Genomic DNA, 6765 nt, shown 5'->3' with positions numbered 1-6765 from the left:
GACTAATACGCGATAATGCTTAGATACAACATAATGCGTTATTGCATTTATAAAATATAAATAGCTACACGTTCAGAAATATACGATAGTCGTGACACGCAGGCACTTGTAAATTTATAATATTCTAAGTATAATAGTACTCTGAGTATTTGTGATAAATAGCGATACTAAAAGTGCGCTTGTACAATATATCTGTGTACCTATTTATAAAATATGTACTTATACTTATTGTGTGCAGCGTTTTATTTTTATGGCGAAAATCACAGCCGATTTAATATCGGTCGTCGTTATTTTATTTGATGACCACCATCGTTTTTAAACCCCATTAAACAAATTTAATATGTCCAATGTTTTTACAACACACATCGCATGTATAATTGCATATATTGGCCCGGCGGAGTCGCGTCGACAGCCGCGTAGCAATAAAAACCGCCAACACACTCATATATATATAATAATATTATACATTACTAATATTATTATTACTATACTGATTTTGGGTCACAGACAGCTTGGCACCGAACAAGCCGGCAGGTACCTAATACCTATACCACGAAAGCGTAGTAGTAATGCGAAGGAAGGTGCCTCGGTGGCTGGCCGTGCCAAACGCAGTACAATAATAATATGCTCTACTCTTTCACTATGAATACAATATATGTAAGAATGTACCTCTATATCCTTAATTTCGTGTCACCTGCACAAACGTATACACCCCGCAGACATTATCAATTGCGACCATAATATAATAATATGTACTTCCTCGGGCTCGTTTGTCCGTGAAATTCCTACACGCCCACAACGGCTATACACACTATATTATTATTATACCTAGGTCTCTATATATTCAATATGATATTATACTTACAATATTATTATAACGTAAAAAAAGTCACATAGGGCGGCGATCTTTGTCGGAACGGCCTCATTGAGATGTTCGCCAGAGTCGACTGCGAGAAATGGGAGGAAATATAAATGCCGGTGTAGATATACGTTTTTACTTTATTATTGTTATTATTATTCTTTTTTTTCCAAATGTAATTTATTAAAGAGGGTATTAAGCCGGAACGGGGAGCTGTGCGACATGTGCGCTTGACGGCCGCGAATTCTCGATAATCCAATCAATGACTAATAGTGCGTTTGATTTCCGACAACACGGTGTAATTGTTGCTGTGGGTTATCGTGGACTGGGTTTAATTTCAAAAATTGTATAATGTTTAGTTTGTACACTGCGAGAGTGTCAATCAAACGCGTCGCCCCGGTTCGTTTTTTTTCCATCTTGATTGACACCGCCACATGGTACTACGCCAATACCGTTTTCCGTGAACTGCATATAGTATGTGCTTAAGGAGTGTAAAAGCTAACATCATAACATTATATATTAGCCAAACATTTTTTAAATGTACGAATCGCACATTGTTAAAATATATTTGAACCGTACACGCACAAAAACGGATTTGTATACCTATCGCCTAAGTCATGACACACATATGTATATTATAATGTTGTATGGATATTTAGTTAAATGTGTACATAAAAACGATTCTGTTTGAATGTCTAGTAGATGTTCTTCTAACAGATAAGATATTAGACCAGAAACATGCGGTTGGATGGTGAAAACTAGAATTGAAGACATAATTACAAACAATATTGTAAAAACGGTTATAAATAAATAGATAAATTTATTAAGATAGCGAATTTAATAGATAGCACGCCTATCCGGTATTTTTCTTTTTAAATTAAAAAATTATACTAATTATAATTTATTAACTTATATACCTAAAGTTTTTCTTATATTACTATACACATATTTTGTACGGCTATAATTATAATATAATCTTAATTTTCCTCGCAACAAAATATTAACTCTGACATTAGTGTAAGTTTTTAACAGTCTAGTATAGAATGAATACTATTTGGAGATTACTTTTAATTAAAAGTAATGACACTATAATAAAAAAAACTTTTTTTCAAAAAAATAATTTTCCAAAATTTTAATGGAAAGATTTTAATCCGCAACAATTGTTGTAACTTATACAGTTTTTATTACTAAGTTGTTTGTTTCCCTTGACATTAATATAATTAAATTCCGGTAAATGGACTTTTTTTAGTAGCAGGGATTCTTCAAGTCCCAGGGATATACAACACAATAAGAGAAACGTTTTACACCCTGTGCCATACAGAAAATATATTAATGTTTTCTTATTTGTTAACCTTGGTATATTTTTATTTGGCCATAAATTTATTTAGACTGCTTTTTGTATCTACGGTATTTTAGTAAATCCTATAGTATTAAAATAATATTTAAAATTTTTTTTTTTGGTTTTTTGACTTTAAGAGTACAAACTAGAATATTCGACTTTTTGTTAAATTGCAGCAAAAATAATTCACCGTAGGCACATAATAATTTGAAACCAAACCATGATTTTAATACAAACTAGTGTGTGTAAGAATATATGTATATGTTATCATTGGATGTATATTGTACAATTCAATAGAATTATAATATAGTAAACATAATTATAGTCGGATCTCGAGCGCAATTATCATAGTTATTTAGTCCACAAACCTAGTGGAAATGTTAATTTTTTTTTTAACGCTTATATTACAATAGGTTTTTTCTAACCGCCGTTTTGAAGTTTAGCCGTACGGACTGCGGCAGCCGTCGTTCATTCATCCGCCTTGTACCCGGGCCAACACAATAATTATTATTTCGACATATAATGTCATTTATCTAACGATTCATTATCACACAAAACGCAATGGCCGGTACACGTATAATATTATATAGACTACAAGCCGTAGGAAATCGAGCGATAAATCCAAACGGTTTAGAAAAAAATTGTTAAAAAACATTCTCAGTAGATTAAACGCTGCGTGGGTTCATTAAATACCGCGTTTTTCAATACATATACTACTATATAGGTACGTCACATATAGTAGGTATAGAAAAGGTAGAGTAGGTATAGTATAAAAATAAAATCCTGAAGAAGTGACCGCATGAATGGGGGAAAAAAAGGGGTAATTTGTGAATGAGTCCATTTACTATACGGCGGCGGCCAAGCGAGCATTCATTGGAGTTAATCGTTTATTATTATATATTATGTGCAAGGCCGTCTTAAAGAGATTGCTTGGTCATAACCGAAAAACCACTCCCTTTTGTCCTCGATACTATGGTACCAAAACTGTATTATCATAATACAAATTATATCCTATCCTATATATATATATATATGTATAAAGACCACGCGGATGAAAAATATTCACGTCTGTCCTACGATAAATCATGCACGCGTAGGACATACACAGTCAATATGATCGCTTAACGTGTTATGTCATCGTTGTAAGTAGTATTATAATATGTAGTAGGTAGTATAATGTAATATGACCACATCAGATTGACAAAATATGCAATAACTCGCAAAAAAACAATTAAAATATAGTAGTCTATGTAGTAGCTACGTTTGTCACTAAGTTTTAAAATAATGATAAATCAGGAACATTGCACCGTATAAAATCCACATAACGATCATCAAAGCATCAGAAACGCGCAAGAGATAAATATCTTAATATACTTTACAGGACATAGATCTCGCTCATTATAACTATGGAAACTATAACAGCTTAAGGCTGAGAAAATTCTGATAAATCATATGGGCGTGCGCACAGAACACATACAGCTGCATACGCTCTAACTTCAGATAGAGCCTAACGTTACTGCGATAGAAGAGCCAATTATCAGTTTTTTTTCTTATTATTTATTGGATTTATTTTAAGTGACCTTGAGTTTATGTCATAGTTATTCACCGTGCTAAGATAGCACTTTTAAACCGTTATTGTTTAGGGCCCATTTTAATTGACAACCAATTGCAATTGACTGCAGTGTAGTAATACTATATGCATAATACACTCTCCCACCACAAGTTTTACTTAAAGGGAGCAAGTATCGAATAATAATATAAGATTATATTGTATGTATTATATGTAAAGTTATGAATTAGTCGTTAAGATGGTATTAATGAGGCTACACTTTTTTTTCTCAAAGGTTAAGAAAAATTTAACGTACACGAGGCGCTATACTTCTGGGCTCAATTTGATGTTGCACATAGTATCTATTAGATATCCGCATGTGATTTGAGTTGTTTAAAATAAAATACATAAGTGTAAGAGTCAGAACCTTCGGTCGTCAGAACATAATAATGATATATGTTCTTGCAGGGAATTCGACAAGAGTTCTCTGCGAAAAGCCGATTTAAATGTTTTAATCTCAGTGAATGCGTATTCGCGCCAAAAACTCGGAACATAATAATTTTCACAAGGACGTGGGACGGGTTGGTAGGTATGTGTTGGTGCTAATGTGTGCATGACATGTGTGTGACTATAAAGTACGTCGTTTCTAATAAAGGCGAAAGTTTATAAATATGTACCAAAAACGGCGGCGACGACTACGACGACAACGCAATGGAAATGGCGGCGTTATAATTCAAATCCGGCGGCGGCGGCGGAAAGACATTAGCGCCAAAGCTAAGTGGTCTTATGTGTCGTGTGTATATATACGTACATACCTACTGGCGCAAACAGTATAGCGCCGAGGGGGTTGGCAAACGTTCAGCGAATCTTTAGTATGAACAGCAGTCAAAAGTCGTTCAGATAGCCATTTGGAGGGTGACGCGGTATATAGCGGTGGTGGTGGTCAGATGGCCGGAAAGTTTTGTCCAAAAATAACTTTGCTAACAGACCTAGGCCACTTGCCGGGCAGCCGGGGGCTAATTTAGACAAATGTGAGGTCAGACCACCGACTTTGGAGTCGGTAACTCTTAAAAACCCTTTTTCCTGCACCCTCGAAATTCAATAATGGCTTTTCTCTCGTTTTATATATCTTCCGGCTATGCGGCGGCTGTTAATTTCCAAAGTTGCTCGTTTTTTCCCTTCTTCTTCTCCGCCTCCGAGTCCATATTCATATTAGGACAAGTATAAACAATATATGCACGTTTATATTATTAACACGATCAACATCGTCGCGCCGGTTTGGTCTTTTGTCTGGACCCGAAACCGACCGGCCGTGAGCAAATTAACATTTTCCTCGCTAAAAAGATTTATTTAATACGGTCCGCGTTTACCCTTTGTAAATCCAATTTAACCGTAATATGCATATATATATATAGATATATATACGTATCCCAATCGCCTTAGTTTCATGTGTGAAAACGCTCCAGTTCAGTTCAAGTTTGGTAATTAGTAAACCATAATATATAACCGTTTGCGCGCTATCAGTACTCGAACAAAACTCTTAATTTTTCAATTACTTAAAATGTATTATACGACTCTCATAAGTGTTCACATGTGCGGACCCAATGTAATTATAGTACTTTACCGACGGATCTCTACATATTTTATCTAATGTACTTTTCATTTCCGACTACAATGCTATATACATCAGCTGATCGCACATCATGCGTGCTAACTGCTTTAAATTAGTGGAATTCATTGATGGAATATTTGATTATAAGTCAAACACACTTCAATGAACGTTGTTGCGCAATCCACATTACTACTTTGGTTTAAATATTTTTAAAATTTATTTTCAATGTAACAACTAAAATTGCATATGAAAATTTTACTATCGAATTAACTATTTTAAAGACAAAATTACATTTATTATTATTTATTTTCTTGTTTCATAAATATCTGTTTTTATTTTTGAAGAATTTATCAAAGATTATAGTATTTTTTTTTTGCCAACTCCAAATGAACCCTATTACTGTTATTGGTATAGAGCCCTTTTCAGTAATGGTCCAAGGGGTGTGTAAATAACATTTTTAATAGGTTTTAAAGCTTACATCTAAAAAAAACAAGCCCTTTATTGAATAATTTGGGTTCTTATTCTGTCAAATAAGACATGCTCAGATGTCAGGTCAACGAGTGTTAAATCCACAACTTCACCCATCTAACGCAAAGAAAACTTGATGGGTATATTTTTCCAACTCAATACATCCCACTTTTCGCTCAATTTGACCAAACCGATTAAACAAGCAAATACTATTGTATAGTGAATTACAAGTAGATACTTAGTACGGAACTGGAATTAATCCTAATAAGAATAAAAGTGATCATCCCCGAACCGTTTCGTTGAGCGACCCGTGCATGCTTAAATTCCAAGCTTTTAGGTAAGATTAAAATTTAACTCATAGCTTCTAAGTGTGTTATGTGTATTGGGTATTATTAAAATTGCCAAGTTTTTTTTTTTACAATAAATATAAATAAAATATTGTTAATATCAATTTATTTTTCAACAAAACATAATATATTACATGTATAATATATTTTTATATACGGCTAATAGGTAAAACTTACACACCATTAGGCTCGATTGCGATTATGCGGTCATTCGAGTGTTCCGAAATCGAGAATAAACATATCTGCAGTGCAAATAAATAATAAAAAAACCTACGTACGGCCGCCATTGTGGATATAACCTTCCGATTTTTTTTCATTGCGATTGCATTGTAATAATGATATTGATTCGAAACGTTCACATAGCTGCTAGATATCATTTATTAAATGGTATTTTTTTTCTTTCAGAATTAATGTATTCAAGTGAGGCGCATTACACTATATTTGTCTCCCTCGGCAATGCAATTTTTGATATTATACATGCACTATACAATACAGATTTATACAATATATATAATGTATTTATTAGTGCGCGCATCTCTCTCGATAACGTCAATGAAAATCTATTACGATCATTATATACATCATACGTGC

The sequence above is a fragment of the Adelges cooleyi genome, unplaced genomic scaffold (genome assembly GCF_023614345.1).
Source record: "Adelges cooleyi isolate 19-005CV unplaced genomic scaffold, UGA_ACOO_1.1 ACOO_flye_CR_arks_rails_tigmint_CR_PRNA_2, whole genome shotgun sequence".
NCBI classification, from domain to species: domain Eukaryota; kingdom Metazoa; phylum Arthropoda; class Insecta; order Hemiptera; family Adelgidae; genus Adelges; species Adelges cooleyi.
The sequence above is the reverse complement of the archived record's forward strand: the minus strand, read 5'-3'. Positions refer to the sequence as shown.